Raw genomic sequence first — 27,245 nt, forward strand, 5'->3', positions numbered from 1 at the left:
GAGACTTTAAGAGTGTCCAGTGAGATATGACAAACATCAGAAGTATAAGATGTAACATACATCAAAAAATAAAATAAAATAGGGTGTGGTGGCACACGCCTTTAATCGCAGCACTCAGGAAGCAGTGGTAGGAAGATCACTGTGAGTTCAAGGCCACCCTGAGACTACATAGTGAATTCTAGTTCAGCCTGGGCTAGAGTGAGACACTGCCTTAAAAACCAGAAAATATTTCAAGATCAAGAAAGGAGTGGTGAGCTGTGTCAAATACTGCTAAGAGATGCAGAAATAAGACATGATTACTGAGTTTGGCAACAAGAAAGTCATTGGTGATCTTGACTAGAGCAGTTAAGTGAAATGGTACAGACAAAATCCCAGTGAGCAAGGGTTGAGAGAACAGTCAATAGGTGAGAGAGTGAAACAAAGGCCATAGACAACGGCCTCAGGAAGCTTTGCTATGAAAGAAAGCATGCATGTGGAGGCTAGAGGACAACCTTGGGTGTCAACTCCAGCTATTTCATCTACCTCTTTTTGTGACAGGGTCTCTCAGTGGCCTGAGGCTCACCAACTAGGCTAGACGGACTGGACGGTGAGCTCCAGGGACCCACGTATTTCTGTCTCTTCAGTGCCCAATAACAACTACACACTATCATACCCAGCATTTATGTGGTTGCTGAGGATCACACTCAGGTCCTCATGCTTGTGAGCCAAGCACTTTATCTACTGAGCCATCTCCCTATCCCACAAAAGTTTTTTTTTTTTTTTTTTTTTGGGGGGGGGAAGTATCTGTGTGCCTGTTCGTGTGTGCAAATGTGAGCATGTGTATGCCATGGTGTGCAGGCTGAGGTTAGAGAACAACTAGAGGGGCTGGTCCTCTACCTAGTTTGAGGCAGGGTCTCTTGTTTTGTTGTTCACCACTGCATCTGCCAGGATAGCTGTGAGCTTCCTGGCGAGTCTCTTTTGTCTTTTTGCCCTCAAAATGTGGGATTACAGATACCAGCACTACAGCATCTGGCTTTATTTATCTATTTATTAAGATTTTGATGTGTTGGCTTTTGATTTCTTTCTTTCTTAAATATTTTATATTTACCTATTTATTTGAGAGAGAGAGAAAATGGGCATGCCAGGGCATCCAGCCACTACAAAGGAACTCCAAATGCATGTGGCCCCTTGTGCATCTGACTTCTTGTGTGGGTCCTGGGGAATCAAACCTGGGTCCGTCAGCTTTGCAGACAAGCACCTTAACTGCTTAACTGCTAGGGAATCTCTGCAGCCTAGTTATTTATTTATTTATTTGTTGCAGTGGCTCATGCAACAGGGTCATTTATTGAGATATCAATGTGTAGGATGCCAGGTTTCCAAAATCCTCTCTCCTCCAGTTCCACACAAGCATCTAGTTCTTTTATTAAAAATAAAAAATTAAAAATTAAAAATAGGCCGGGCGTGGTGGCACACGCCTTTAATCCCAGCACTCGGGAGGCAGAGGTAGGAGGATTGCTGTGAGTTCGAGGCCACCCTGAGACTCCATAGTGAATTCCAGGTCAGCCTGGGCTAGAGTGAGACCCTACCTCAAAAAAAAAATAAATAAATAAAATATATATTTATTTTTTATTTTTATTTATTTGGGAGAGAGAAATAGGGAGAGATAAAGACAGAGAGAGAGAATGGGGGTGCCAGGGCCTTTCACTGCTGTAATGAACTCCTGATTGCTGTAATGAACTCCAGATGCATGCATTCCCTGGGCATCCAGCTTACGTGGGTCCTGGAGAATCAAACCTGGGTCCTTTGGCTTTACAGGCAAGCACCTTAACTGCTAAGCCATCTCTCCAGCCTTAAAAAAAGTTTTTTTTTTTGTATTGTTTTGGTTTTTCAAGGTAGGGTCTCACTCTAGCTCAGGCTAACTTGGAATTCACTATATAGTCTCAGGGTAGCCTCAAACTCATGGTGATCCTCTTACTTCTGCCTCCTGAGTGCTGGGATTAAAGACATGTGCCACCATGCCCATCTCTTTAAAAAACATTTTATTGACAACTTCTATACTTACAGAAAATAAACCATGATAATTTCCTCTCCTCCCCCACTTTTCCCTTCACAGTTCCACTCTCCATCATATCCCCTCCCTCTCTCCATTAGTCTCTCTTTATTTTGATGTCATCATCTTTTTCTCCTATTATGAGGATCTTGTGAAGGGATTGCTAGGCACTGCAAGGTCATGGATATCGAAGGCAATTTCTGTCTGGACAGTTGCATTGTAAGGAGTGGTGCCCTTCCTTTGGCTCTAACATTCTTTCTGCCACTTCTGCAATGGACCCTGAGCCTTGGAGGGTGTGAGATGTTTCAGTGCTGGACACTCTTTTGTCCCTTCTTCTCAGCACTGTGTTGCCTTTTGGGTCACCCCAGCGGACATCATCATCTGAAAAGAGAAGAGTCTCTAACCAAAAGTGAGAGTAGCATTAATATATGAATATGAAGTGTCATGATTTCAGGGCAGTTTGGTGAGAATAATATATGCATTTAGCCAGACAAGAGCAGGCTTTATACCCCTAAGGTTCATGACTCCCCCTCCCCCCACCATAGGCTTTTATTCCAGTTTTCATCACAGGCATATATTCCCTCCCATAGAGTGGGCCTTCAGTCCACTTAGAGAGCAGTTGGTTTCCCCCAGAGCAGACATGCCACTATTGCACCCATTCACCATTTGGCCTGTCTGGCCAAACTTTAGGCTTCCAGTGTCCAGTTTTCACCACTGATGACTTCTGTTTCCCATAGGGCTGCATGCAGTGCAGCCTTTTCCAGCTTTCAGTTGGCTGGTCTATAGGGAGAAGGTTTTCAGAACAGTGCCAGCTTGATTTCTCAGTGGCCTTTTTGCCCAGGCATGTGAAATCTTCAGCACTAGGGTCTTACCATCTGTTTCTTATGGGTAACCAAGGGCGTTAGCAATAGTCTCTAATGTTTTGGAGGCATCAGGGACCTCCCTGGCCAACAACTCACTGGAAGGCATCCCATCCCTGGCACTGAAAATTTTCTAGCAACAAACTATGGCTTCTGGATGTGCCATTATCCAAAACAGTAGGTTTTCATATGTCTTATTCAGAATATATTGAATTTTGATTGACCCTCCCCTATCCCCACCCTTCTCTTACTCAATCTCTTTCCCTGGCCTCACTTAGGCCATTCCACTTCCTGTAATCTGTTCTTATCCTTACATATATACAATACCATCCCCTCAGGCCCTTCCCTCTCCTCCCTCCCTATAGCCTTCTTATAGCTTACTGGCCTCTGCTACTGATACTTGGTTCCAGCTCACACACAAGTTTGGCTTTCTGGGCCTGAGTTACCTCACTTAATATAATCCTTTCCAGATCCATCCATTTCCCTGCAAACTTCATAATTTCATTTTCCTTTACCATTGACTAGAACTCCATTGCTTAGATGTACCACGTCTTTATTATCCATTCATCTGTGGATGGACATCTAGACTGGTTCAATTTCCTAGCTAAAACATGGTTGTGCAAGTATCTCTAAGGTAGTGAGAAGAGTCGTTAGTATATATGCCTAGGAGTGCTATAGCTGGGCCATATGGTAAATCTATTTTTAGCTGTCACAAGAGCCTCCACACTGATTTCCACAATGGCTGTACCAGATTGTACTCCCACCAACAGTGTAGAAGGGTTCTTCTTTTTCCGCATTCTCGCTAACATTTATTGTCATTTGTTTTGTTTTGTTTTCTTTTCTTTTCCTTTCGCTACAATACCAAGCAATTTTTTTTTTTTTTTTTGGTTTTTCAAGGTAGGGTCTCACTCTGGTCCAGGCTGACCTGGAATTAACTCTGTAGTCTCAGGGTGGCCTTGAACTCACGGCGATCCTCCTACCTCTGCCTCCCGAGTGCTGGGATTAAAGGCGTGCGCCACCACGCCCGGCGCAATTTTTATTTTTAAAGATGTGTTACCCGGTTCCTCCACATTCAGTGTATGAAACTCAAGCTGTGTATGGACCGAGAAAAGATTTGAATGTCCAAATCATCCACTTGGATAAACTGTTGTCCTGGCATTGCTGTGTCGCTCTGCGACAGGCCGCTGGTAGCTGTAAGGTCCCCTTGCTCAGCACTCTAACTCCTCCACGACGTCCATGACAATCGTCCGTGGGCCCGTCAGAATCAGATTGCTCACGGTCGGGCCGTCAAGTTGCAGCACGTTGCGTCCGCTGACAGAGACGACAACTTGACAGACCTTCATCCCCGCTGCCGCCGCAGGGCCGCCGGGTCCACGGCCTGGATGCCGCGGGGCTTCCTTCCTCGCACCACAAAGCCCCAGCCCGCGGCGTCGCCAACCATCGTGAACGTCTTCCTTGCATCCGGAGCCCCGGGGTCAGGAGTTCCTCAGAAGTGACAGGTCTCTCCAGCACGGACGTGGGGTCGCAGAGCTCCGGGGGCTGCTGCTGAGGTACCCGCTGCCGCTCAGGCGGCTTCTCGGCGCGGCAGGCGCGATCCTGACCCCGGAGCTGGGGCTGACTGGCGGGAGGCCGGCGGACTTCCGGTTGTCATGGCGCCGCTTCCGCAGGCAGCAGGGACTGTCATGGGTCTCCTGGGAGGACCGAGACGTCTCATTGAGCAGCTCCATCAGTCTTGGTCTCCGACGGAAGTTCATTCGAACCTGGTAGAGGAGGTTGCTGTCCACAAAGGATGCTTGTTGGACACAGAACCTGGGCGTTCAGGAACAATGAACGGTCAGCCAAGAGCGTCATTTGTTTTCTTGATGGTAGCCATTCTGACAGGAGTGAGATGGAATCTCAAAGTAGTTTTAATTTGCATGTCCCTGATGGCTAAAGATGTAGAACATGTTTTTAGGTGTTTATATGCTATCTGTATTTCTTCTTCCTTTGAGAACTCTGTTTAGTTCTTCAGCCCATTTCTAAATTGGGTTGTTTGATTTATTACTGTTTTGTTTTTTGAGTTCGTTATATATTCTGGGTATTAATCCTCTGTCAGATGTGTAACTGGCAAAGATTTTCTCCCATTCTGTAGGTTGTCTCTTTATTCATGGTGTCCTTTGCGGCACAAAAGCTTTGTAATTTCATGATATCCCAGTGGGTGATTAGTGGTTTTATTTCCTGAGCAACTGGAGTTATATTCAGAAAGTAATTGCCTATGCCAATATGTTGAAGGGTTTGCCCTACCTTTTCCTCTAGCAATTTCAGAGCTTCAGGTCTGATATTAAGGTCCCTGGTCCATTTGGACTTGATTCTTGTGCATGGAGAAAGACAAGGATCTATTTTCATTCTTCTGCATATAGATATCCAGTTTTCCCAGCACCACTTGTTGAAGAGGCTGTCTGTTCTTCAATACATATTTTTGTTGAAAATTAGATGGCTGTAGCTTCCTGGATTAACATCTGGGACCTCTATTCTGTTCCATTGATCTACATGTCTGTCTTTTTGCCAGTACCATGCTGTTTTTGTTATTATGGCTCTGTAACATAGGTTAAAATTGGGTATGGCAAAACCACCAGCCTTATTTTTGTTGCTTAAAATCATTTTGGCTATTCGAGGTTTTTTGTGCTTCCAAATGAAATTTAGGATTTTTTTCTATTTCTGTGAAGAATGTCATTGGAATTTTAATGAGGACTGCATTAAATGTGTAGACTGCTTTTGGTAAGATTGACATTTTCACAGTATTGATTCTTCCAATCCAATAACATGGGATGTATTTCCTTTTCCTAATGTCTTCTGCAATTTCTCACTTGTATTGCAGTCAGGTTTGCATTGCTGGTAGAAATCATCCAACCAGACTTCCGGGTAAGATAGCAGCTTAGGAGCCATGTCAAACCAGCCTAGGGAGGGATTTAAGCAAAACCCCAGTAAAATACACTCTTCCTCTGAAAAGTGAAGGAATATAGCTTATTCGTAGACACAGTGGAGAAGCCGGACAGACCAAGACCCACCAGAAGGGAGGAAAATGGCCAAAGTCCCACTGAGGTGATGGTGGCCAGCAATCTGCCCCCCAACCCCAGTGAAGTCCCACCAGGCATGCCAGGCTGTGGCAGCAGCAGCAGAGACCTAGCAACAGATTTTTCAGCTCCATCAGCCTTCTTGCAAAGTTAAAAAAATCTGAAGGAAACACAGCTGAGATCAACTGAAGAGCTACTGAAAGTGTGAGCAACTCCAGAAGTCTGAACTTTCCCATCTCCCACCATCAGAACTGTGAACCTCCAGCATTCAGACCCCAGTAGCAGCTCAGCCAGCAGAGCTGATCAGAGGTACAGCTGCACAGAACAACACGGAGGGATCAAGGCAGACACTCAGCATTAGTGAGGTTGGAAGCCACCCCAAAAGGTAGCGACTGACAAAACAAAACAAACAAAAAACAGGTACACAGGCCTGCACTACAAAAGCTAATCTTTATTTCCTTGTCAGGGCAGGTTATGGGGTATATATTCTTGGTCGGCTTTACCATTTTAAAATAACCTGTGTTTGAAGGTTGAATTTTGTTGCCTTTGGTGCTTTCATATATATAGGGCCTCTATCTTTTGCTTCTGTCATTATTGCAGGCAGGGTCTGATCCAGATCCAAGTTGACCTGGAACCCCATTCAGAATAGAACCTCCCAGTTCACAAGATGAAGGGTGTAGAGCAACACACACCCTTAGGGATTTTGGCTTTATATGACTATCTGTTTGTTTAAATCCACACTTTTGCATACTTTGTGCTTTTTTATAATTGTGTATGAGGTTTAGAATTTTCCAGTAAATTATTCCACCCAGTCCACTAGAATACTTGCTTAGCAAGCAAACTCAACACCTAGGATTTCTTCTGTGGCTTGATTGGTGGACAAGAGCTACACCTGGCACCTTGAACTCATATCCTGAGGGCATGTAGAGGTGGATTGCCATGCCTGGGAACACTGCAGATAAGTAGAAAACCCAAGCATCAAATCAATTCAGGATGCAAAGTTGCTACAATATAATACAAGAAACTCAAAGAATCAAGACAATACAGTCCCACCAAAAACTATAACTCCATCAGAAATGATCACCAATAAGACTGTTTTAAATGAAATGCCTGACAGAGATTTCAAGAAAATGGTGGTATCTATGCTCAAAGAAACCAGAGAAGAAATGAAGGGAATCAAAGAAGAAAACAAAGGAATTAAAGAAGAAAACAAACTTCTGAAAGAGAATACAGGAAACCAGCTTAATGAAATAAAGACATCATTACAAGACATGAGTAAGGAAATAGAAATACTGAAGAAAAAAAAAAAAAACAGGCTGAAATCCTGGCTCTGAAGAATACAGTCAATGAAATAAAAAAAAAAAATCATAAAATAGAAAAAAAAAACCTCTGTGGAAAGTCTCTCCAGTAGAATGGATGGAGGAGAGAACAGAATATCTAAACTAGAAGACCAGGTGACATATCTAATACAGTCCAACAAAGAGAAAGACAAGCTAATAGCAAGGAATGAATGGGAATTTCAAGATATCCAGGACACTATGAAAAGACCAAACATAAGAATTCAGGGTATGGGCTGGAGAGATGGCTTAGCGGTTAAGTGCTTGCCTGTGAAGCCTAAGGACCCCGGTTCGAGGCTCGGTTCCCCAGGTCCCATGTTAGCCAGATGCACAAGGGGGCGCACGCGTCTGGAGTTCGTTTGCAGAGGCTGGAAGCCCTGGCGCGCCCATTCTCTCTCTCTCCCTCTATCTGTCATTCTCTCTGTGTCTGTCGCTCTCAAATAAATAAATAAAAAAAAAATTAAAAAAAAAGAATTCAGGGTATAACAGAAGGCTTAGTATGTGTTTTCAACAAAATCATAGAAGAAAATATTCCCCAACTTGGGAAAGAAATGCCAATGCAGATACAAGAAGCTTTTAGAACTTCAAACAGACAGAATCTGGAAAAAAAACCTCTCCTCACCATGTTATAATTAAACTACTAAACACACAAACCAAAGAAAATATATTGAAAACAGTTAGAGAGAAGAAGCAAGTAACCTACAAAGGCAAGCCCATGAGAATAACTGCAGATTACTTAACACAAACTTTAAAAGCCAGAAGGACTTGGAATAATGTATTCCAAGTTCTGAAAGATAACAACTGTCAAGCAAGATTATTTTATCCTGCAAAGCTATCTGTCCAAACTGATGGAGAAATAAGGACATTCCACCACGAAAACAGGCTAAAGGAATTTATGACAACTAAACCAGGTCTACAGAAATAATTGAAGGAATTCTTAATGCCGAAGAGAAAGCAAAACACACACATGAGGAAATAGGAAAAAAATCAACCACACTCAAATAACACTTAAAACAAACGAGTAAAGGGAAAACAGGAAACACTACAAAATAAGAAGAATGGTGAGAATGAATGCATACCTTTCAATAATAACTCTCATATCCATGGCCTCAATGCACCATCCAAAAGATACAGGCTTGCAGACTGGATTAAAAGGCAGGATCCTGGCATTTGTTGCCTCCAAGAAACTCATCTCTCAATAAAAGATAAACACTGCCTTAGAGTGAAAGGATAGAAAATGGTATTTCAAGCAAATGGGCCTAGGAAACAAGAAGGGGTTGCTATTCTAATATCTGACAGGATAGACTTCAAACCAACATTATTGAGGAAAGATAAGAAGGTCATTTAATACTGATTAAAAGAATACTCTAGCAAGAGGATATTACAATCCTAAATATATATGCACCTAACATGGGGGCTCCCAGTTTCATGAAACACTATTAGACTTAAGGTCACAGATAACATCAAATGCAATTGTAGGAGATACATACCCCACTCTCATCAACTGACAGGTCATCCCAGCAAAAAATAAACAGAGAGACATCTGAATTAGATGATGTCATGGAACAAATGGATCTAACAGATATCTACGGAACATTCCATCCAAATGCTGCAGAATTTGCATTTTTCTCAGCAGCACATGGAACATTCTCTAAAATAGACCATATATTAGGACACAAAGCAAATCTCCACAAATATGGGAAAATTGAAATGATCCCTTATACTCTATCTGACCACAATGAGATTAAACTGCAAATTAGCAACAAGAAAAGCTACAGAGCATACAGAAATTCATGGAGACTAAACAGTTCACTATTGAATGATCAGTGTGTCATTGAAGAAATCAAAAAGGAAATCAATAAATTCATAGAACCAAATAATGATGATAACACAACATACCAAAAACATTGGGACACAATGAAGGCAGTCCTAAGAGGGAAATTTATGGCTCTATGTGCCTATAGTAAGCAATTAGAGAGCTTGCAAAGAAACAATTTAATGCTCCACTGTAAGGCCTTGGAAAAAGAAGAACAAGGCAAACCAAAAAGCAGTAAACAAGAAGAAATAATAAAGATTAGGGCAGAAATTAATCAAATAGAAGCAAAAAAAAAAAAAAAAAAACAAAGACTCAGCAAAACAAAGAGTTGGTTCTTTGAAAGAATAAACAAGATTGATAAACTCTTAGCAAATTTAAAGAAAGAAAGAAGGGACACAAGTTAATAAAATTAGAGATGAAAAAGGCACCATTACAACAGATACCAAAGAAATTCAGACAATTATAAGGACATACTTTAAGAATATATATGCCTCTAAGTTTGAAAATATGAAAGAAGTAGATGATTTCCTTAATCCATATGACCTACCAAAAATAAATCAAGATGAAATAAACCATTTAAGTAGACCTACAACAAGTATAGAGATCCAAGCACTTATAAAATGTCTCCCAACTGAAAAAAGCCCAGGCCCAGATGGATTCACTGGCAAATTTTACCAGACCTTCATGGAAGAACTAAAGCAACTGATTCTCAAACTTTTCCATAAAAATAGGAAAGGAAGGAATTCTACCAAATTCCTTCTATGAAGTCAGCATCACCCTCATACCAAAACCAGGCAAAGAAAGAACAAAAAAGGAAAATGACAGACCAGTCTCCCTCATGAACATAGATGCAAAAATTCTGAATAAAATATTGGCAAACAAGCAAGAATATGTCATAAAGATTATTCAACCTGACAAAGTTGGCTTTATCCCAGGGATGCAAAGATGGTTCAACATACACAAATCAATAAATGTAATACATCATTTAAATGGTCTGATGGACAAAAATCACATGATCATCTCAATAGATGCAGAAAAGGCATTTGACAAAATCCAATAGCCTTTCATGGTAAAAGTATTACAGAAACTGGGAATAGAAGGAACATATCTCAACATAATAAAAGCTATTTATGACAAACCTACAGCCAAGATAAGACTAAATGGTGAAAAACTTGAAGTTTTTCCACTAAATTCAGGAACAACACATGAGTGTCCACTGGCCCCACTTTTATTTAATATAGTACTGGAAGTCTTAGCTATAGCAATAAAGCAAGAGACACTCATAAAAGGGATACAAATTGGAAAGAGAGATCAAATTATCACCATTAGCAGATGATATGATTCTATACAAAAAGACCCTAAAAACTCTACCAGCAAACTGTTAGAGCTGATAAACACTTTTTAGCAACATAGCAGTATACGAAATAAATACACAGAAATCAGTAGCTTTCCTATATACTAACAAGAAACATGCTGAAGATGAAATCAGGGAATCTCTCCCATTCACAATTGCCTCAAAAAAATAAATAAATAAAGTACTTTGAAATAAACTTAACTAAGGAAGAAGCTCTACAATGAGAACTTTAAAACACTCAAATGAGAAATTGCAGAAGACATAAGGAAATGAAAAGACATCCAATGTTCTTGGATTGGAAGAAACAATATTGTGAAAATGGCAATCTTACCAAAAGCAATCTACACATTTAATGCAATTCCCATTAAAACTCCAATGATAGGGCTGGAGAGATGGCTTAGCGGTTAAGCACTTGCCTGTGAAGCCTAAGGACCCCGGTTCGAGGCTCGGTTCCCCAGGTCCCACATTAGCCAGATGCACAAGGGGGCGCACACGTCTGGAGATCGTTTGCAGAGGCTGGAAGCCCTGGCGCGCTCATTCTCTCTCTCCCTCTATCTGTCTTTCTCTCTGTGTCTGTCTCTCTCAAAAAAAAAAAAACAACAACAACAAAAAAAAAAAAAACGACACTCCAATGATATTCCTCACAGGAATAGAAAAAAAAAATCCTAAATTTCATTTGGAAGCACAAAAAACTTTGAATAGCCAAAACGATTTTGAGCAACAAAAATAAGGCTGGTGGTATTACCATATGTGCTCTTAAGCTACATTACAAAGCCATAGTAACAAAAACAGCATAGTATTGGCACAAAGACAGATCAATGGAACAGAATAGAGGACCCAGATTTTAATTCAGGCAGCTATAGCCATCTGATTTTTGACAAAAATGCAAAAAAAAAAAAATTCACTGGGGAAAAGACAGCTTCTTCAACAACTGGTGCTAGGAAAACTTGATATCTATATGTAGAAAGATGAAAATAGATCCTTGTCTTTCTCCATGCACAAGAATCAAATACAAGTGGATCAGGGACCTTAATATCAGACCTGAAACTCTGAAATTGCTAGAGGAAAAGGTAGGACAAACCCTTCAACATATTGGCATAGGCAATTATTTTCTGAATATAACACCAATTGCTCAGAAAATAAAACCACTAATTGACTCCTGGAATCTCATGAAATTACAAAGCTTTTGTACAGCAAAGGACACTGTGAATAGAGCAAAGAGACAACCTACAGAATGGGATAAAATGTTTGCCAGTTACACATCTGACAGACGATTAATATCAAGAATATACAAAGAACTCAAAAAACAGAACAATTGGGCTAGAGAGCTGGCTTAGCGGTTAAGTGCTTGCCTGTGAAGCCTAAGGACCCCAGTTCAAGGCTCAATTCCCCAGGACCCACGTTAGCCAGATGCACAAGGGGGCACACGCATCTGGAGTTCGTTTGCAGTGGCTGGAGGCCCTGGCACGCCCATTCTCTCTTTCTATCTGCCTCTTTCTTTCTCTGTCTGTCGTTCTCAAATAAATAAATAAAATTTAACAAAAATTTTTTTAAGAAACAGAACAATAAGAAATCAAACAATCCCATCAACAAATGGGCTAAGGAACTAAATAGAGAGTTCTCACTGGAATAAATACAGATGGCATATAAACATCTAAAAAAGTGTTCTACATCCTTAGCCATCAGGGAAATTCAAATTAAAACTACCTTGAGATTCCATCTCTCTCCCATCAGAATGGCTACCATCAAGAAAACAAATGACAATAAATGTTGGCGAGGATGTGGTAAAAGGTGAACACTTCTGCACTGTTGGTGGGAATCTAATTTGGTACAACCATTGTGGAAATCAGTGTGGAGGTTCTTGAGACAGCTAAAAATAGATTTGCCATATGATCCAGCTATAGCACTCTTATGCATATATCCTGATGACTCTTTTCACTACCTTAGAGATACTTGCACAACCATGTTTATTGTTGCTGTATTCACAATAGCTAGGAAATGGAACCAGCCTAGATGTCCATCCACAGATGAATGGATTATAAAGATGTGGTATATCTACACAATGGAGTTCTATTCAGTAGTAAAGAAAAATGATGTTATGAAGTTTACATGGAAATGGATGGATCTGGAAGGGATTATACTAAGTGAGGTAACCCAGGCTCAGAAAGCCAAACTTCGCATGTTCTCTCTTATATGTGGATCCTAGCTACAAATGTATAGACCTGTGTGTGATCTGGAACCAAAAATCAGTATCAAAGGCCCATAATCTAGAAAAAGGCTATAAGGGAGGGAGGAGAGGGAAGGACTTAAGAGGATGGTATTGTATATATGTAAGTAGAAGAACAGATTACAGGGAAGGGATAGGCCTAAGTGAGGTCAGGGGAAGAGATATAAAAGAAGTGTGGGGGTGGGGAGGGTCAATGAAAATTCAAGGTATTCTGAATAAGATATATGAAAATCTATTTTTTTAAATAATGGCACATCCAGAAGCCATAGATAGTTACTAGAAAATTTTCAGTGCCTGGGATGGATACCTTCCAGTGAGTTGTTGGCCAGGGAGTTCCCTGTTGCCCCCCAAAATTACAGGCTATTGCCAAGGCCCTTGGTTCCCTGTGAGAAAGAGATAGTAAGACCCTTACTGAAGACTTCACAAGCCTGAGCAGCAAAGTCACTGAGAAATCAAGTTGGTGCTGAGCAGAAAACCTTCTCCCTGTAGCCCAGTCAACTGAAAGCTGGGAAAAGCTACACTGTATGCAGTCTTATGGGAGACAGAAATAATCAGTGGTGAAAACAGTGGACATTGGAAAACCCAAGCTTGGCCAGCAAGCCAAATAACTGAACAAGTGCAACAGTGTGGCATGTCTGCTCTGGGGGAAACCAACTGCTCTCTCATTGGACTGAAGGCCCACTCTATGGGAGGGAATTTGTGTCTGGTACTGAAAACCTAATCAAAAGCCTATGGTAGGGGAGGTCATGAGCCTTAGGGGTATAAAGCCTGCTCTTCTCTGGATAAATGCATATATTACTCTCACCAAATTGCCCTGAAAGCACTATACTTAATGTTCATACTCATATATTAATGCTATTCTCACTTCTGGTTAGAGAATCTTTTCATTTCTTTTCTTTTTTTTTTTTTTTTTGGTTTTTCGAGGTAGGGTCTCACTCTAGCCCAGGCTGACCTGGAATTCACTATGGTGTCTCAGGGTGGCCTCGAACTCACAGCGATCTTCCTACCTCTGCCTCCCAAGTGCTGGGATTAAAGGCATGCGCCACCACGCCCGGCTGAGAAGCTTCTCTTTTCAGATGGCAATGACCACTGGGATGACCCAAAACTGCTGAGAAGGAATGAAGGAATGTCAAGCGCTAAAACCTCTCACACCCTTCAAGGCTCAGGATCCATTTTGTAAGAGGTGGAGGAAAGAATGTAAGTGCTAAAGGAAGGGTACCATTCTTTACATACAACTGTCCAGACAGAATTTGGCCTCAATATCCAAGACCTTGCAGTGCCTAGCAATACCCACACAAGATCCTCATAATATGAGAAAAAGATGATGACATCAAACTAAAAGAGAGGCTAATGGAGAGAGGGAGGCGATATGACAGATAGCAGAGTTATGAAGGAGAAAGTGGGGGAGGGGAGGGGAGGGGAGGGAAATACCATGGTTTGTTGTCTGTAAGTATAGAAGTTGTCAATAAATATATATAAATAATAAATATATATGAATAAGATATATATATAAATGATAAATGTATATAAATTATATATATATGTAAGAAATCACTCCACCAAGAGCAGCTTGTGAGAAAAAAGAGGTTTATTTTGGCTTACAGGCTTGAGGGTGATGCTCAATGATAGTAGGGGAAAATGACAGCATGAGCAGAGGGTGGATATCACCTCCTGGCCAACATCAGGTGGACTACAGGAACAGGAGAATATGCCAAACACTGACAAGGGGAAGCTGGCTATAACATCCATAAGCCCACCCCCAACAATACACTGCCTCCAGGAGCCATTAATTACCAAATCTCTATCAGCTGGGAACCTAGCATTCAGAACACCTAAATTTATATGGGACACCTGAATCAAACCACCACGTTTGTTGTTAGTATATAGGAAAGCTACTGATTTCTTTGTGTTTATTTTGTACCCTGCTACATTGCTAAAAGTGTTTATCAGCTCTAAAAGTTTGCTGGTAGAGTCTTTAGGGTCCTTTATGTATAGAATCATGTCCTCTGAAAATAATGATAATTTGTTATCTTCATTTCCAATTTGTATTCCTTTTATTTGTTTCTCTTGCTTTATTGCTATAGCTAATACTTCCTGTACTGTATTAAATAAAAGTGGGGACAGTGGACACCCTTATCTTGTTCCTGAATTTAGTGGAAAAGCTTCGAGTTTTTCTCCATTTAGTATTATGTTGGTGGTAGGTGTGGCATAGATAGCTTTTATTATGTTGAGATAAGTTCCTTCTATTCCCAGTTTCTGTAGGACTTTTACCATAAAGGGATTTTGGATTTTGTTGAATGCCTTTTCTGCATCTATTGAGATTATCATGTGATTTTTGTACTTCAGTCCATTTTATCATGCATTATATTTATTGATTTGCATATATTGAACCATCTCTGCATCTCTCGGATAAAGCCTACTTGGTTGGGATGAATGATCATTCTGATAAATTTTTGTATTCTGTTTGCTAATATTTTGTTGAGAATTTTTGCATCTATGTTCATGAGGGATATTGGTCTGTAATTTTCTTTTTTCATTCTTTGTCTGGTTTTGGTATAAGGGTGATGCTGGCTAAGTAGAAGGAGTTCAGTAGAAGTCCTTCCTTTTCTATTTTTGAGAAGCAATGGTGTTAGTTCTTCCATGAAGGTCTGGTAAAATTCACCAGTGAATCCATCTGGGCCTGGACGTTTTTAGTTGGGAGACTTTTTATAACTGCTTGGATCTCTGTACCTGTTATAGGTCTATTTAAATGGTTTATTTCATCTTAATTTAATTTTGGTAGATCATATGAATCAAGGAAATTATCAATTTCTTTCAGATTTTGAAACTTTGAAGCATACATATTCTTAAATCATGTCCTTATGATTTTCTGAATTTCCTTGCTATCTGTTATACTGGTGACTTTTTCATCTCTAGTTTTATTAATTTGTGTCTCTTCTAGTCAAAAATTTAAAACTTTTTTGTTTATTTTTATTTGTTTATTTGAGAAAGACAGAGAGAAAAAGGCAAGGAGAGAGAGAGAGAGTGAGAAAGAGAGAGAGAATGGGTGTGCCAGGGCCTCCAGCCACTGCAAATGAACTCCAGATGCATGCTCCACCTTGTGCATCTGGCTTACGTAGGTCCTGGGGAATTAAACCTTGAACTGGGGTCCTTAAGCTTCATAGGCAAGCGCTTAACTGCTAAGCCATCTCTCCAGCCCTCTGGACAGATGTGCTAAGGGTTTACCAATCTTGTTTATCCTTTCAAAGAACCAACTCTTTGTTTCATTGATTCTTTGGATTGGTTTTGGTTTCTATTTCATTAATCTCTACCCTAATCTTTATTTTTTCTTTCTGTCTACTGATTTTTGGTTTGTCTTATTCTTCTTTTTCTAAGGCCTTAAGGGGAAGCATTAAGTTGTTTACTTGTGGCCCTTCTAATTTCTTAATATAGGCACTTACAGCTATAAATTTCCCTCTTAGGACTGCCTTCATTGTGTCCCAAAGGTTTTGGTATGTTGTATTATCATCATCATTAGAGTCTGTGAATTTATTAGTTTCCTTTTTGATTTCTTCAATGATCCATCCATCATTCAATAGTGTACTGTTTAGTCTCCATGTGTTTCTGTATGCTCTGTAGCTTTTCTTGTTGCTGATTTGCAGTTTAATCCCACTGTGGTCAGATAGAATATAAGGGATTATTGCAATTTTCTTATATTTGTGGAGATTTGCTTTGTATCCTAATATATGGTCTATTTTAGAGAATGTTCCATGTGCTGCTTAGAAAAATGTATATTCTGTAGCATTTGGATGGAATGTTCTGTAGATATCTGTTAGGTACATTTGTTCCATGATATCATTTAATTCAGATGTCTCTGTGTTTTTTAGTTTAGTGTAGTTTTGTTTTTGGCGGGATGACCTGTCAATTGATGAGAGTGGGGTGTTGAAGTTTTATCAGTATAATGTGACCTTCTTTATCTTTCCTCACCAATGTTGGTTTGAAGTTTATCCTGTCAGATATTAGGACTGCAACTCCTCCTTGTTTCCTAGGCCCATTTACTTGAAATACTGTTTTCCATCCTTTCACCCTAAGATACTTTCTATTTTTTTTATTGAGAGATAAGTTTCCTGGAGGCAACTAAACAGTAGGATCCTGCCTTTTTTTTTTTCCCCTAGGTAAGGTCTCACTCTAGTCCAGGCTGACCTAAAACTCACTATGTAGTCTCAGGGTGGCCTGGAACTCACAGTGAACCACTTACCTCTGCCTCCCAAGTGCTGGCATTAAAGGCGTGCACTACCATGCCCGGCTCAGGATTCTGTCTTTTTTCTTTAATTTTTTTTGCTCATTTTTATTTATTTATTTGAGAGAGAGAGAGAGAGAGAGAATGGGCACACCAGGGCTTCCAGCCACTGCAAATGAACTCCAGACGCTTCCCCCCACCTTGTGCATCTGGCTAATGTGGGTCTTGGGAAATCGAGCCTCAAACTGGGGTCCTTAGGCTTCACAGGCAAGCACTTAGCCACTAACCCATCTTTCCAGCCCAGGATCCTGCCTTTTAACCCAGTCTGCAAGTCTGTGTCTTTGGTTGGGGCATTGAGGCCATTGATATTGATTTATTATTGAAAGTTATGTGTTTATTCTCACCATCCTTCTTGTTTTGTAGTGCTTCCTGAATATGGTTTATTTTTTCATATTTCCTCATGTGTGTGCTTTGCTTTCTCTTCAGTTTGAAGGATTTTTTTCAAGTAGTCTCTGTAGAGCTGGCTTAGTTGTCATAAATTCCTTTAGCCTGTTTTTGTTGTGGAATGTCCTTATTTCTCCTTCAATTTGGATAGATAGCTTTGCAGAATAAAGTAATCTTGGTTGACAGTTATCTTTAGAACTTGGAATACATCAGTCCAAGCCCTCTGGCTTTTAAAACTTGTGTTGGGAAATATGCTGTGATCTGATGGGCTTACCTTTATAGGTGGCTTGCCTTTTCTCTCTAACTGCTTTCAATATATTTTCTTTGGTTTGCGTGTTTAGTAGTTTAATTATAACATGGTGAGAAAAGATTTTTTCCAGGTTTTGTCTGTTTGGTGTTCTAAAAGCTTCCTGTATCTACCTTGGCATTTCTTTCCCAATTTGTAAATTTTTCTTCTGTGATTTTGCTGAAAACACCTACTATGCCTCTGGATTGAAATTCTCCTTCTACTATACCCTGAATTCTTATGTTTGATTTTTATAGTGTCCCAGATATCTTGAAATTGCCATTCATACCTTCCTATTAGCTTACCTTTCTCTTTGTTGGACTGTATTAGATCTGCCACCTGGTCTTCTAGTTTAGATATTCTGTTCTCTCCTTCATTCATTCTACTGAAGAGACTTTCCACAGAGTTTTTTTTTTTTTTTATTTGACTGACTTTGTTTTTCAGTGCTAGTATTTCTGCCTTGTTTTTCTTCAGTATTTTTATTTCCTTACTCATGTCTTATAATGACCTCCTTATTTCATTAAGCTGGTTTCCTGTGTTGTCTTGGAATTCCTTCAGGTTTTATTTTTCTTCTTTTTTTCTTCTTTGGTTCCTTTGATTTCTTTGAGTATAGATAAAATTACTTTTTTTAAATGTTTGTCAGGCATTTCATCTAAAATAGTCTCATTGGGGGCCATTTCTGATGGATATATAATTTTTGGTGAGATTGTATTTTCTCAATTCTTTGTGGTTCTTGTATTATAATTTAAGGATTTTTGTATCCTGAGTTGATTTGATACTTGGGTTTTCTAACTATCTGTGGTACTTTTAGACTTGGAAATCCAACCTTATTTACCTTCAGAGTAGGAGTTTAAGGTGCCAAGTGCAGCTCTTGTACTCCAACTGCAGAAGTAATCCCAGGTGTTGAGTTTGCCTGCTATTTAAGTATTCTACAGGGCTGGGTAGAGCAATTTACTGGCAAGTTCTAAAATTCAACTGAACAATATACACATTTAAGAAAAACCAGCACATAGCATGCAAGTGTGAGGACTGAAACAAACAGATAACCTTAGAAAGCCAAAATCCCTAAAGGTATATGTTGCTCTACACCCTTAATCCTGTCAGCTAGGAGGTTGAGATTTCTGTTCTGAAATGGGTTCCAGGTCAGCCTGGGTCTGAATCAGACAGAAGAAATGACAAAGGCCTTATGAATCTTAAAGCATCAAAAGCAACAATAATCAACCCCCAAATACAGCTTAATTGAGAATGGTAAACTATGAATATGTAGCCCATAACCTGCCCTGACATGGAAAGAGAGATTACCACTTCCAGTGCAGGGATATGTACCTGTTTTTTGGTCTATTGGCCTCTTGGGGTGGCTTCAAATCTTATCAATGCTGAGTGCCCACCTTGTTCCCTCTGTATTGTGCTGTGGAGCTGGTGTTCTGATCAGCGAGCTGGATGCCCTGCCTCCAGGTGCTGATTGTGTTCTCTGGAGGGTCTAGGTGATGTCAGTTGGGAGATGGGAGAGTGCAGGAAGCCTGGAGTTGTAGTGAAACTGCTCAGCTAGTCCCACTTGTATCCCCTTCATCAGCTCCCCAGCTGATCTCTGCTGTCTCCCCTTCAGGATTTTTGACTTTGCAAAGAGGCTGATGAGGTTGGAAAATCCCCTTGTTTGGTCTCTGCTCCTGTAGCTGGGTGCCAGGCAGACACACCAGATATCTATTTCTTAATATTTCCTCACCCTAGGAATTTTAAATTTTATTTTATTTATTTGAGATAGAGATATAAAGAGGGAGAGAGGAGGGGGAGAACTGATGCATCAGGACCTTTAGCCACTGTAAATGAACTTCAGACACTTGCACTACCTTGCAAGTGTCTTATGTTGGTCCTAGGGAATCAAACCTAGGTCCTTTGGCTTCACAAGCAAATGCCTTAACTGCTAAGCCATCTCTCCAGCCCCTTAAATTTTTTTTTAATTTAAATTTTATTTAATTTATTTGAGAGCTAGGGATTTTTGTAGAGAGAAAAAAAAATAGATGCTTACAGTAGAAAGCACTTATTGATTGTTTAAAATTTTTGAAACTGACAATAAGCCCTGTACACATTGATTTCTTTTATTGATTAGTAAAAGCAGTTTTGGTGGTCATTTTAAATTTAATTTCATATATATTATAACAGATGATACTCTTTAATGCCCTTACCTCAGTCCACATTATTATGGGGGCTCTCCTCAGTGAGGTTGTGGTATTCACTGTGGGGTCATGAAGGCCTCAGTCAGTCCCAGCTGGGTGGGAGCAGTGAAAATTGTAACTCAGGGTATTCCTACCAACTCTGTGGTTCTTACAGTCTTTTTGCCTCCTCTTCCATAATATTTCCTGAGCCATGGTAGGTTTGTTGGCAGTCTGATTTAGTGTTGAGTTCTTTGTAGCCCTCTGGATTTCTGCTTTGATAGGTTTTAATTGATCACTGTATCTGTCACCATCATCCTGGAACTGGTTGTCAGGCTAGCACTAAGAGCAGTATTCATGTCACCACTTCCCCTGCAACTTCTCCTGGGCCCTGGCAGATGTGGTAGAGGTGTCATATTTTATGGTGGGCTGACGTCTATCCTCTTGTCTTATTGATGGATCTTGGTTCTCCTCCATTTTCTCTGTCATCTACAAAATAAAGCAGATTCTCCAACCTAGGGTGAGAGCTGCTTGGGTTAAAGGAAGTGTGGTAGTTTGAATAAATGTCCCCCAATAGATTCAGGAGTTTTATTAAACTTCTTGTATTTTCAGCTGCCTGGCTGGAGGAGGTATCACTGGGCAGATCCTAGGGTCAAGCCCTGAGGTATGGGGATGGATTTAGAATTCCAGCTTAAAGATATGTAAAGTGCTGTATTCTTCCTTGAGTTCTGGAAGCACACTTGCTTGCTTCTGGCTTGTGGCTTTTCTCTTTCTCTCTTTGGTCCTGTGAAAGGGGGCTAACTCCTGTCATTATGGAACTTCCCTTGGATCTGTAAGCTTCAAATATTTTTTTTCCTCCCATAAACTGTGTCTGGTCTGGAGGTTCATCCCAACAATGTGAGGCTGACTGTTACAGAGGGTATGCAAGTTTGAGAGATGTTTTGGTATGCAAGCTCACTTTTCTACAGAGAGCAGTGGGTACTTCTCTCTGAAGTCTGAGAGTCCTAACCATGGAATTCTGATACCAGATATGAGTTCTCTCCCACTGAGCAGGTCTCATGTGCAATCAGAAGGAGAGGGGGTGAGAATTGGGCATTCCCAGGCCTCTTCCACTGCAAAAACCTCCAGATGCATACACCACTTTGTGGATCTGGCTTTATGTGGATACTGGGGAATCAAACCTGGGCCACGAGGCTTTGCAGGCAAGTGCCTTTAACTGCTAAGCCACTTCTTCAGTTCAAAAAGCTGGGTGATTTGAGGCAGTTTTAATACTAGGTTAGTTTCAGCTTTGAGGACCACATTTTAAAACACATCTACCCATCCCATATATAACTAAGAAGCTGTATCCATATCTCCCCTTGCTAATGAAAACTGTCTAGTAAGAATTTTGAACAACAAGGCACCTGTGGTTTTTTCTCATTTTTAAATCGAGGAGTTTAATATATGAACATATTGCAAATTGGTCATATTCCTATTGGGTTATATACTCATGTTCCCAGTCCTAGTCTCCGTTCCTCTAGGGGCCTATCTCAGTGGAGTATTCACTGTGGGGTCATTAATATACTAGGCAATCTCTGGGTGAAGGAGGGGGAACAATGCCTCAGAATATAACTTCCCACCCTTGTGGTACCCTTACGGTCTTTCTGCTCCCTTTTTTGCAATGGTCCCTGAGCCGTGGTCCATATTTTACAAATCTCCTTTAGTGTTGATGTGCTTTGAGGAGTTTTGATTCTCCTCAGTGTCTACTGCCATCTCCCTGGAGGAAGTTCTCAGGCTAGCATTTTATATACATATATATATATATATATATATATATATATATATATATATATATAATATATAAACATATTCATATTTAATCTACCACTTCCTCTACAATGTTGTCTGGGCCCTGGCAGATGTGATAGAGATGACTTGTTTTGTGCTAGGCAGTTGGCATCCTTTTCTTATTGTATTTATGGGTCTACTTAGTACTCATTGCCATCTGTAAAAAGCAGATTTTACTAACCAAAAGTGAGAGCAGCATAGATCAAAGGAGATACACTTAGACATTTAGAAGACTTTTGATGGGCATAACCTCTTCTTTTAGCCAGAGAACAGTGGAAGCTTCCCTCTGGGGTCTATGGTCTTCTAAGCCAAATGCTTCTGACCTGGTTCTCAGTACAGTTGCCTCCCATTGAACAGCCTCATATCCAATCAGAGAGTAGCTGGTTACCTCCATACCCTATGTGTCACTATTGCACTGGTGAGTATATTTTGCTTGGCTGGTTGATTTTGTAACTTGCAGGATCCCCTGCTTGTTCATGCTGTAGTGACCATTATCCCCCCACAGCTCACATAGCACTTTCCAACACTATGAGGGCTAGCTAGCAGGCTCCATCTCAATTCCAGCATGGTATCTCAATGTCCTGAAATAGCAGCCTGTGGCAATAAGGTCTTACCATTTAGATCTGGTGGGGATCCCAGTGCTTTGGCCGTGATGTGCATTGTTTTAAGGGTCTCATTACCTGACCAACAGTTCACTGTTGTGGGTAATCCAGTTCTTGTACTGGGATTTACCAGAAATAGCCTATGGTTTTAGGGGAAAGCTTTCTTTGCCCCTGCAGGGGCTTCTGCTCAAACTATTCCCACCTTCTCATTAAGAGAGTTATATCTTTTTATGTAAATATTTTTTAAAACTTATTTCTTGCCAGGTGTGGTGGCACTCACCTTTAATTTTAGCATTCGGGAGGCAAAGGTGGGAGGGTCACTGTGAGGTTGAGGCCACCCTGAAACTATAATTCCATGTTATCCTGGGCTAGAGTGAGACCCTACCTCAAAAGGACCAAAAAATATATTTCTTTATATTTATTTGCAAGGAGAGAGAGGGCAGAGGGAGAGAAAGAGAGAGAAAAGACAGATCAGGGTCATTAAAATCTGCATGTAAGCACCTTAACTGCTGAGCCATCTCTCTAGCCCAAGAGTTTTATCTTTTAATTAGTGACCCAAGAGGAAGGTTTCTATGGTACTGATTCGTGGCAACCTTAGTTTGTGTATATTTCCCTTTCCCTCTCCCTTAAGCCAGTCACCCCAGGGCCCTTCCACCCCAGTATTCTGTCCCTCCAGCTGTGATTTTTCATAGACCAAGAAAATAAAATTTCATTTCCTCTTTCATAACCTGATTCTTTTTTCCAGGTGGAAAACTGCTACCTGTCACCAAGACTCCTCTTTTTTTTTTTTAAATTTTATTTATTTATTTATTTGAGAGCGACAGACACAGAGAGAAAGACAGATAGAGGGAGAGAGAGAGAATGGGCGCGCCAGGGCCTCCAGCCTCTGCAAACGAACTCCAGACGCGTGCGCCCCCTTGTGCATCTGGCTAACGTGGGACCTGGGGAACCAAGCCTCGAACCTGGGTCCTTAGGCTTCACAGGCAAGCGCTTAACCGCTAAGCCATCTCTCCAGCCCAAGACTCCTCTTATTTTGCACACACATGGCAGATTTATCCTGGGTGAAAAATTTAGAAGTCCCATTTTCTTCCTATACTAGTGATGGCATTTTCCTGATATACTGTCAAATACCTTTTTTTTTTTTTTTTTTTTTAAAGGAGCATTGAATGAATGAGTGCACACAGGGGAAATGGAGAGCTCTTGCTCCCAACACCTAGGAATAGACACCAATATGAAGTTACACTCACAGCTTGTGTAGTTGCAAGCATGGCAGCAAAGAAACCTGGAAATATAGCATGTTCATGAGAGAAATGGAGGTGTCAGAATCGGAAAGAAAGATAGCTGATCACCCCCAAAAATCAGCCTGTATAGATTTCCATTTCCAAAAGTTGGAATATGAGCATTATAATTTAAAGTCAATTCTGTTTTCCTTTGGAATTACATCACAAATGGCACATAACAAAAATGCCTGCAAGAGAACATAAAATTCCACTGGGGAAATGCATTTTTGGTGAGGAAGTAGTTGGTAGGAGAAACACTCCATATGATATTAAAAACATCCTATTATCCTGGTATTCTTTTTGTTTGTTTGTTTGAGAGTGACAGACAGAGAAAGAGGCAGAGAGAGAGAGAGAGAATGGGTGCTCCAGGGCTTCCAGCCACTGCAAACAAACTCCAGACACGTGCACCCCCTTGTGCATCTGGCTAACGTGGGTCCTGGGGAACCAAGCCTCGAACTGGGGTCCTTAGGCTTCACAGGTAAGCGCTTAATCGCTAAGCCATCTCTCCAGCCCCATCCTGGTATTCTTATGTCCACTAAAAAATCATGATTCCTAGCTGAAAATCTCTTTTCTGTGATGGTGGTTTTCCTCTGTAATCCTAGTACTAAGAAGGCAAGAGGATTGCAAGCTCAATGCCAGCCTGGGCTATATAAGGAGACCGGCCTCAGAATAAACAAACAAACAAGCAAACAAACATTTATCTTCACTCTCCTTTCTATTTTTAGAGTACTTTTCCTCCTTCCCACCACAGTTTTCCCTTTCTAGACTGTAGAAATTTCTTTGACAACTGAAGTTTCTCTGCAGGACTACCCAGTAAAGCTTTCTATAATGATCAAAGTCTTTTATTTTCACTCTTCACAGGAGCACTAGTCATAGAAGATGGCAGAGCACTTGAAATATACCACATGGAAATAGGGAACAGAATTTTTAAAATTACTTAAAACTAGCCTGTGTGCTCTTAGTGGGAGAGGTGCAGGTGTGTTTGGGGCCTAAGGCTCAGGCCAAAAGACAATAAGAACCCAGGACAACCAAAATCTATCAAGAAGACAAGGAAACATAGCTGACTCCCTGGCAAGAGATGAACCACTCCCAGCATATCAGCCAGGGCTAGGTGGAAACCACAGAGGAATTTGTGAGGTGAGCACGAGTGCTGCTTCCATGGTGAGCCTGACAACCAGTGCTGGGGGGACGGAGACAGACACTGAGAACACTCAAAACATACCAAAGCAGAAATCCAGAAGCTGCTGAGAGCTCAACACTAAAGTGGACTTTAAACACATCCATTTAAGCCAGGTGCGGTGGTGCACACCTTTAATACCAGCATTTGAGAGGCACAGGTAGGAGGATTGTTTTGAGTTTGAGGGCACCCTGAGACTACATAGTGAATTAAGGTCAGCCTGGCTAGAGGGAGACCTGACCTTGAAAAATAAACAAACAACAACAACAAAACCCACACCCACCATCAGGGATCAGGGAGTTTTGTGGAAGAGGGGGTGGAAAGATTATAAAAGCCACAGGGTAGGAGGGAATATCCAGAGGCATTGCACCCCCATGAGACTGCTGTTCTCACAAGTTATAATCCACAACTCTATGGTGAATATCAGCAATCCCACTGAGGAGGGCCTTCAGTGGAATGGGGACATGGAGGAGGGAAATGATGGTACCAACATATGATGTGTCCATACAAAGTTTTTACTTATAAAATACACTCAAACACTCTACTTTAAAATTAAAATGGAAACAGCAGCATGTGGTTATCAGCTACCTTATTGGACAGCACAGCCTGCAGCCTTGCTTGCATCTTACAGAATTCTGCTGGCCTGCTTTTCTCTAGAAGGTGAAAAAAATCTGAACTTCAGTATCATAAGACAACAATGGGCATGTCTTATCATGATTTTTAAATTGTTTTTAGCCTATAACATAATGGGTTTCACTGTGACATGTCTATACGTATACATCACTGTTCTGTGCTCATACCTCCACCCCCATATTGCTTTGTTTTGAGACAAGAGTCTCACTATGTCATCTAGTCTGGCCTTGAACTCACAATCCATCTTCTGAGTGCTGGAATTACAAGCATGTGCCATCATGCCTCAATTTCATATTGTTTTTTAAATATTTCTTAAAATATATTTTATTTTTATTTATGAGAGAGAGAGAGAGAGAGAATGGGCACACCAGGGCCTCTAGCCACTGCAAACAAACTCCAGATGCATATGCCACCATGTACATCTGGCTTATGTGGGATCTGGGGAATCGAACCTGGGTCCTTAGGCTTCAAAAGCAAGTGCCTTAACTGCTAAGCCATCTCTCCAGCCCTCATATTGTTTTTATTTGTAGTAGCAATTTGATCAATGTGTGTTTTATTTGGTCACAGATTCTTTAAGGATAAGAGCTTTGTCTCCCCTAACTCCTCACTTTATCATGTCTACCACCCAGACTAATATTTGGAAAAAGTGAGTGCTCAATAGAGACATGAATCAATGAATGAGTTCAGCAGCTGTTAATGACAACTATCTATAGTGTGTGTGTGTGTGTGTGTGTGTGTGTGTGTGTGTGCATGTGTGTGAAAGAGAGAGAGAGAGAAAGAGAGAGAAATTGAGAGAATCTAATTTTATGGGGAAGATGCCAAAACCAGGTTTAGAGAAGGAGTTGGTTATATAATACTTCAGAATCAGAAAATTAGCTTTATTAATAATAAGGCTTTTCTTTAGCATTTTCTATATGCTAGACAGTGTCCTTAGAATGAAGTTGCTTATGTAATCCTTGGGAGATGGCCCTGTGGAGTACTATTATTTATTGCTCTTTACCAGTAACATGGAAGATAACAGGAGTGACTTACCCTAGGTTATACAGTTAATAAGTAGAGAGAAAGCATATTTAAACCCCAACAAGCTGACCTTATTGCTTTCCTTCTTTTTTTTTTTTTTTTTGTTTTTTTTGAGGTAGGGTCTCACTCTGGCTCAGGCTGACCTGGAATTCACTATGTAGTCTCAGGGTGGCCTCGAACTCACGGCGATCCTCCTACCTCTGCCTCCCGAGTGCTGGGACTAAAGGCGTGCGCCACCACGCCCGGCTCTGCTTTCCTTCTTAACCACAGCACTGTATTGCCTTTTCTGTTTGACTGTGTCCATATGGTGACGGAAACTTAGTGACCTTAAATGTCTGTCTCAAGCTTTTGTCTAAATTTGAGTTTCAATAAGTCAGTGTGTCCTGGGGGTTTAGGCCTATTTCCAGTGGTACAGCTTAAGGAAGGTGGGCGTAGAATAACTGAGAAGAGGAGAGCACAGGCTTCTTTTTCTCAAAAAGTCAAACGGATCATTCTCCAAGGAGGCTTATTTGCCTTCTGGTAATAAAGGGAAAATATAAGCCCCCTCCCCCCGCACGCGTTCACTTACTCGTTCTTTTATTCTCGCTGAATAACACAGGTCAGCCGCAAACTGGAGCCCCTCCTACCTCAGCCTCCAGCGTGGAGTCAGAGGCAAGCGCCACTGTGGCTGGCTTAAAAGCTTTTCTTTAATAAAAGAAAGCCCCAAACAATCAATGTCCTCCTTCCCAAAAACCTCTTGTTCTGTAAGATGAAGAGGCCGAGTTACTGTAGTCTGATTGCGAATTAGCTTTCCTCTGTCGCTCATCTCTATCAAGCACTGAGCGCTCCCTAGATAGGCCATAGCTGATACTCCGTCTTTATCGGTGTCTTCTTGAATTGTTCCGCGTAAAGCTATCTTATCCCCATGCTTGTTATTCTCTACCCGCCCCAT

The 27,245-nt window shown here is 40.9% G+C and overlaps 1 pseudogene; it reads right to left on the reverse strand.

Moving 5' to 3' along the window:
* Positions 1 to 4,097: 4,097 nt before the first annotated feature.
* Positions 4,098 to 27,245, reverse strand: LOC105943658 (annotated as a pseudogene).

The sequence above is a fragment of the Jaculus jaculus genome, chromosome 13, assembly GCF_020740685.1.
Source record: "Jaculus jaculus isolate mJacJac1 chromosome 13, mJacJac1.mat.Y.cur, whole genome shotgun sequence".
NCBI classification, from domain to species: domain Eukaryota; kingdom Metazoa; phylum Chordata; class Mammalia; order Rodentia; family Dipodidae; genus Jaculus; species Jaculus jaculus.